The sequence below is a fragment of the Rousettus aegyptiacus genome, unplaced genomic scaffold (genome assembly GCF_014176215.1).
Source record: "Rousettus aegyptiacus isolate mRouAeg1 unplaced genomic scaffold, mRouAeg1.p scaffold_m13_p_8, whole genome shotgun sequence".
Lineage (NCBI taxonomy): Eukaryota > Metazoa > Chordata > Mammalia > Chiroptera > Pteropodidae > Rousettus > Rousettus aegyptiacus.
In genome coordinates, this window is record NW_023416311.1 from 103,152,172 (window position 1) to 103,158,171 (window position 6,000).

Below are 6,000 nucleotides of genomic sequence, written 5' to 3' on the forward strand. Positions count from 1 at the left end.
CTAAGTGATTTTAGGCCCATTCCGGCTCTAAATTTCTGTGAGTCTCCTTTTTGAGAGCGAGCTTTCCCGCGCCTTGGACTGCGGTGTCCCTGGAGGCCTGGAAATCCGTCCGCCCCATCAGGGATGACTGACGCATGGGCCTGCACCAAACAGGGAGGATTCGCCGGGGCAGCCCCTCTAGGTCCTGTGTGTCCTCAAAAGTCTCTGCGGTCTGGGATTCCCACATGCATTCCACAGCAAGCAAGAGGCCAGCAGGCAACAAGTCCGGAAACCCTGGAGGACCACTCATACAATTCACCCATCCTCACGCAGCAGTGGGAGGGGGCTGAGTCTTAACGTGGAAAAAATAACAAAGGCGCTCTTTACATCACACAGGACATTTAAAATTCAGGGCGAAGTTCTCACACCGTTCCCAAAAGCCGGTCACAGACAGGTGCCAGTTCAAGACAAACTTTTCCCTGTTCCGTGGTGAAATGAAAGATTAGAAAGGAAAATTGTGTGTATGCGTGTGTGTGTGTTTGTCTATATACACATATATACACACAAAACATATATAAAACATATTTTTCCTGGTAAGAAGTGTTATTCCAAAATTATCTTTTGTACTAAATTGTTCTTTCTTTTATGAACTGATATCGATAGGGAATGGCAGTCGTTTAATTATTGATGACGTTATTTTAATGCCATTACGTGGAAAATTTTTTATTAGCAATTTTTTAATCCTCCATTAAAAACTTTTCTTTTTGCCTTGTTCGCAAGATCTAAAAATCTGGGCATCTCTGCAATAGCTTCACAATTACTTTAAAGAACTTAGCATTACTTGAGAACTCCCCAAATCTGTGCCCGTCCAAGCCAATCTGTACTAGAGTCTCTGAGCTTTGCCACCCTGCAGTCTCCTGGAAGCTATAGAGGAAGGAAGTGAGCCGGGACCTTCACCATCACCCCAAATATGGGCCAGAACAGAGAGCGCACAGGGTAACTGGAGATCCTGGTCTTAGCTGAATAAGTTGGAAATAAAGTCACAGGAGAGACACCCTTATGCAAAACGGTAAGAATGTGGCTTCTATCTAAGGACCTGCTGTTTCCTCACACTCACTTGTCACGAACCCCCTGGCACCAAATAGCCTCTCACTGAATGAATTTATATCCCTATCTTAATTCAAAAATTTTAAATCAGGGTAATCTGTTTTGAAGCTTCCCCATGGTCATAATTTCAGCATTTTAGCTTTCTAGATACACATAAGCATGTTACCAAGCAAGCACAGTTCAATACAGTCACTTGCTTCCGTGCCTATTTTATTAAATCTGCCTTCTCTCCCCTCTTTCTTGAAATGAGAAAGGAGGGAACATGTAGACAATGTCATATGAACAGTCGGAGGATTAAACATACACATGATTTGGTTATATGTTGAAGTGAACTTCATTTTGGATCCACTTTAGAAAGCAGAGTCTGTTAAAATGCATTCTTAGATTTCGGTGAAAATTCTACCAAAACCTTGTACAGTATCCAAGTGTCCACGAGGGGGCACTGCAGTCAAAGCACACAAGAATGGCCTTGAAACCTTTACTCAGCACGGGTAAACTCAGGTCATTTCATTAATATTGTCAAAATGAATTGTTTTCATAAAATGAAAGGTTACAATTTCACATTTTTGCCAAAGGGGGAAAAAATCCATTTTCTGGCAGCAGACGCTAAAAAGTAGCTGACTCTTGGCAGCCAGGATTGGTCCTATACTAAAGTCAATACACACGTGTTCACTTGAGAATGTGAACTAAGGTCAGGCCAGAGATAACATTCTGTCTTGCAAATGTCACACTGCTGGAAATGTCCTCCCTCCCCCCCATCCTCCACCCCTGCTGATAGCCACAGACAAGAAAATGTACATGACTCACGGAAGCTTTACAGTGAGATCTAGGAGCAGAGGGCCTTGAACTTCATAATGCATCTGATATGGCAGCTGACTCCAGCTGGGTGAGGGTGTGACCTCCAGGGAGCCGGGGGTCGCTGCAGCCCCAGAAGGTCGAGAGGGGGCCTTCGTGTGGCTGCAGCAAATGCAGAGGAGGAAAAATGGAGCGGAGTGTAAGAGAGTAGAAACACGTGTTCTGATCCGTTTAAAAAAAAAAAAATGTTTGAGTTTTTCATCAAAATAACTGTTTCTTAAAAGCCTTCATTCGTTAAACTGATAGTAAATTTCTCGGACTGAGAGCTGAAGAACAGTTGGGGGCCAGGAGAGGGCATGGCCAGGGCTGAGTAGGGAAGCTAAGCCAAGGCCCCGTTACGGTGGTAACAGCACGATTCTGGTCCTTGCGTCTCAGTCCCTGAGCGTCCTGGCTGCCCCGTAGAGCGGCCACCACGACACCTCACCCCCACAGGGATGCGGTCAGTGCCTGAGTCTCCCACGAAAAGTGAAGATTTTTTTTTTTGACTTGATCAGTGTTGTGAATTGAACGGTGTCCCCCATCCTGCTCCCTCCCCCACCCCCCGCCAAAATATGTTGAGGCCCTACCCCCTACATGTGAATATGGCCTTATTTGGAAAAGTCTTCGCACATGGGACCACGTTAAGATGGGATCATTAGAGTGAGCCCTAATCCAATATGACTGTTGTCCTTTTAAGAGGAAAATCTGACACTAAGATGCACAGAGAATGCGATGTGACTGCAGAGGCAGAAATTGGGGTAACGCATCTACCAGGCAAGGAACACAAAGAATTGTCAGCAACTATGGACAGTTAGGGGCGAAGGTGGACCGGTTCCCCCGCCGACCCTGCCCACGAAACCCGCACTGCTCGACCTCGATTCCAGCCGCCCAGCATCCAGGATTGTGAGGAAATCCATTTCTGTTGTTCTAAGCCACCCAGCTGGGAGTACTTTGTTACCGCATCCCGAGGAAACTAATCATTTTGGGCCAAATTCAGAAATGGTAGGATGGAATTCTGGGAATGGCAATGAAGAAATTCGTAACTGACTAAGCACAAGGTTTTAAAGGATTTTTTCCTGTTTTCTCACTTTTCCCCTTTTTCCTACCCAACCTCAAAATTCCAATGTTTTAAAAATGAAACATTCCTTTTGTTATCTTTACATGCACAGCTCTTAGCGATTTCTAGAGATGCGTTTGTTTTTCCCCCCAGAGCATTTCATCTCAGCACCTAAAAACTTTACAGTCCGGTTGTCATTTTTAAAGCACTTTGCTCCTTTGAGTTGCTCAAAGTATTCGACATAAATGTTCCTTATTCTTTATGACATTTTAAGTTAAAAATTAAAAAAAAAATAAAAGGACAATTATTTTAAACTTCAAGAAATATAGGGCCACCCAACTTTTTAGTCTCTTTTAAACATCACACCATTTTATTCTTAATTATCCACCTATAAGTGGAGAGTGAATAAATGTTCCAAAATTATGATCAATCAAGAGTTACCTTTCTTTTATATTTTGGATTGAAAATGTCTCTGATAGTCTGGGAATTCATAAGACCTCAAACCCAGTGGCACTAGTACATTGTCATGTTCTAATTTCCCAGGGTCCACAAGATTTTTTTCTCCCTTCCGCCCAGTTCTTTCTGAGAAAGAGTCACTCCCCTTCTCAGCAGGATGGGAACGATCAGGCACAAACCGAGCTAAGCCTGCTCGCCATCTTTCCTGAATCCACGCGTCCCTGTGACGGGAATGTCACAAGGTCGCTGCCTCTGTGCCCCAAGGTCATCCAGAAGGCCTCAGTGAGTTTTCAGCCTGGTTCCTCCTGCATGGCCATTCTGTCCCCTGAAGAGAAAGTGCTGTCTTAAAGGTCTGGCCCACGTAAGGACAAATTCCCTTATCTTTGCTGTGACTCAGCAGAGTTGAGACATACTGGAATTTCTAAAAGTATCAAAAAAAAAATTCAAAGGAAATCAAAGAAAGTCATGGAAACTCAGCAACATGGCTTAGCTTGTCCCACAGCTCACGGGGTGGGAGTGGGGTGGTTCCTCCCATTCCTCATACACTCAATCCAGATGATAAAGACCACCTGTGCTCTCCTGGTGTCCCCACTGTCATATGAAAATTTTCATCTCACCCCCCTGCCAAGCCAGTGTCCAAGACCATTTGCCCCCCAAAATCAAGGCCGTTACTGGCCTACGACCCTATCTCCAGATGAGAGGTCGATGATGCGGTTCTTCACAGGCGATACGGCCTGTGGTGGGCAATAGGGAGTGGTTTAGCCCCATATCGATCCTTAGAATGGAAGAATAATGAAAACGTAACCGTAGAATAAATGTGATATTTGTGCAAGAAGAATGACGCCCTCATTATGGCCTGTGTACACTGCAGTGAAAGTAAAAACCATCTGACCAAGGCTGACAGATACTGGGCTAGTGCTCCGGAAAGACGAGGATGTGATGGATGAGAAAAAAGCGAGGAGGATGGGGGTGGGCATGGAGACCAGGACGTTTTCATTAGAAAGTGGGGTAAACACGCAGTGAAGACGCACGTCCCGAGCTAAAGAAGACAGGGGTCTCTGGAGGGGACCAGTTTGTGAAGTTGCAAAGAACATCGAAGTCTCCCCAAACGATGGTGAGATTTGGGAAGGAAAACGAGCAGGCGAGACATGATAATAATGGACAACTATTGAGTCATGCCAGAAACTTGCCAATCACTCTATGTGGAGCTCTTTATTACATCCTCGCTGCAGCCCTACAGTCCAGGAGGCTCTGTCATCCGCATTTCATAAAAGAGCTAAAAAAAGAGAGAGAGAGAGCTAGCAACACTGAAAACGTTCAGCAACTTGGCCAAAGTCATCCAGACCAGTGAGTACCACACTGAAATTAGAGTCCAAGTCATCGAATATTGCAGCCAGGTCTCAACACTGTGTGTGCATACACACGCCCTCCCTCACACACAAACTCATTCACACACATACTCTCACGACTCAATTCAGTTAAAGAGGTAGGAGGGAGCAGTCACCAGGACATCCTACGGAGGACAGCAAGGAGGAAGGGATGGGGAGTGGAGTCGCAATGTAGCAAGGGCTCAACGGAGAGATGATAGTTTCTAAAAGGAAAAAGAGTACTAGATGCCAAGCGATCACGGAACATTGAGATTAACGCTGAATCCCCAACCCGGTTGATGAAATGTGGAAAGCTAAAAAAAAAAAAAAAAACAGGGTAACCTGGAGAGAACCAGATTTCCCTAGGTTAGATCCTGGGAAGACTCTGAGGACACAGAGGGATTCTCTCCCGTCCAACAAGGAGCCCGGGAGGTCTAGTGGAAAGGCCGAGCGTGAGAGGAGCCGGGAGTCCACAGAAAAGACCCTCAGGGCAGCAGGTGCGTGAGGCCAGAAGGGGAGACATTACCGGAGGGGCCAGAACGCGGGTGGCGGGGCGTGCCAGCCTCCAGAAGCCCTGCTCGTGTCTGGTTGTTTCCTGTCCTCCGAGCGGTCAGAACTCCAGGGCCTGTGGTCAGCTGGTGGCCACCCAGGCAGAAGGGGACTCTCTGGGGCCACAAGTGCGGTGGAGGAGGAGGGAGCTGTGCTTTTCGCCCAGCTGACGGCTGGAAGCGGCCAGTCCTCGCGGGAGGAGAATTAGCTGCGCTAGGCAGCTTACCCCAGCGTGAAGGCGGGAAGGTAAATAATCTGCCTAATATACATTCCTTTTTTTCCCACTAGAAAATCTGGAACAGAGAACAACTTTCTGTAAGCATGGCTGTACCTTCTGCTTCTCCGGAAGAAGAAGGACAGGGAGCCACCAACAAAGCAAGACGCGTGCGTAGTCATTATCACGATTCAGAACCTAAAACCGAAGCACCTATCCCGGCCCCCAAGTAAAATATGTGCAAAGTGAAATGTGAGGCAGACGCGCGACTGATCTCAGACTCACTGGTTTCTTCTTTCTCCTCTTCCGGTCCTATTTCTATTTGGAAACTATCTCCACCAGCCACTAGCTGTATGTCAGAGGCTTTCTCGACAAACGTCTTGTCTTCCTGCCATCTCTGACCCCTGCCAGCCGGGATCATGTTGAAACATTTTTGT

The 6,000-nt window shown here is 46.4% G+C and overlaps 1 protein-coding gene across 1 annotated transcript in view; it reads right to left on the reverse strand.

The window, feature by feature from the left end:
- Positions 1-5,605, reverse strand: part of BASP1 (brain abundant membrane attached signal protein 1) — a 70,855-nt gene extending 65,250 nt beyond the window's left edge. The window contains exon 1 of the mRNA XM_036225636.1: positions 5,327-5,605. The gene's annotated coding sequence lies outside the window, so the exon portion shown is untranslated. The remainder of the gene's footprint in view (positions 1-5,326) is intronic.
- Between the last annotated feature and the right edge of the window lie 395 nt (positions 5,606-6,000).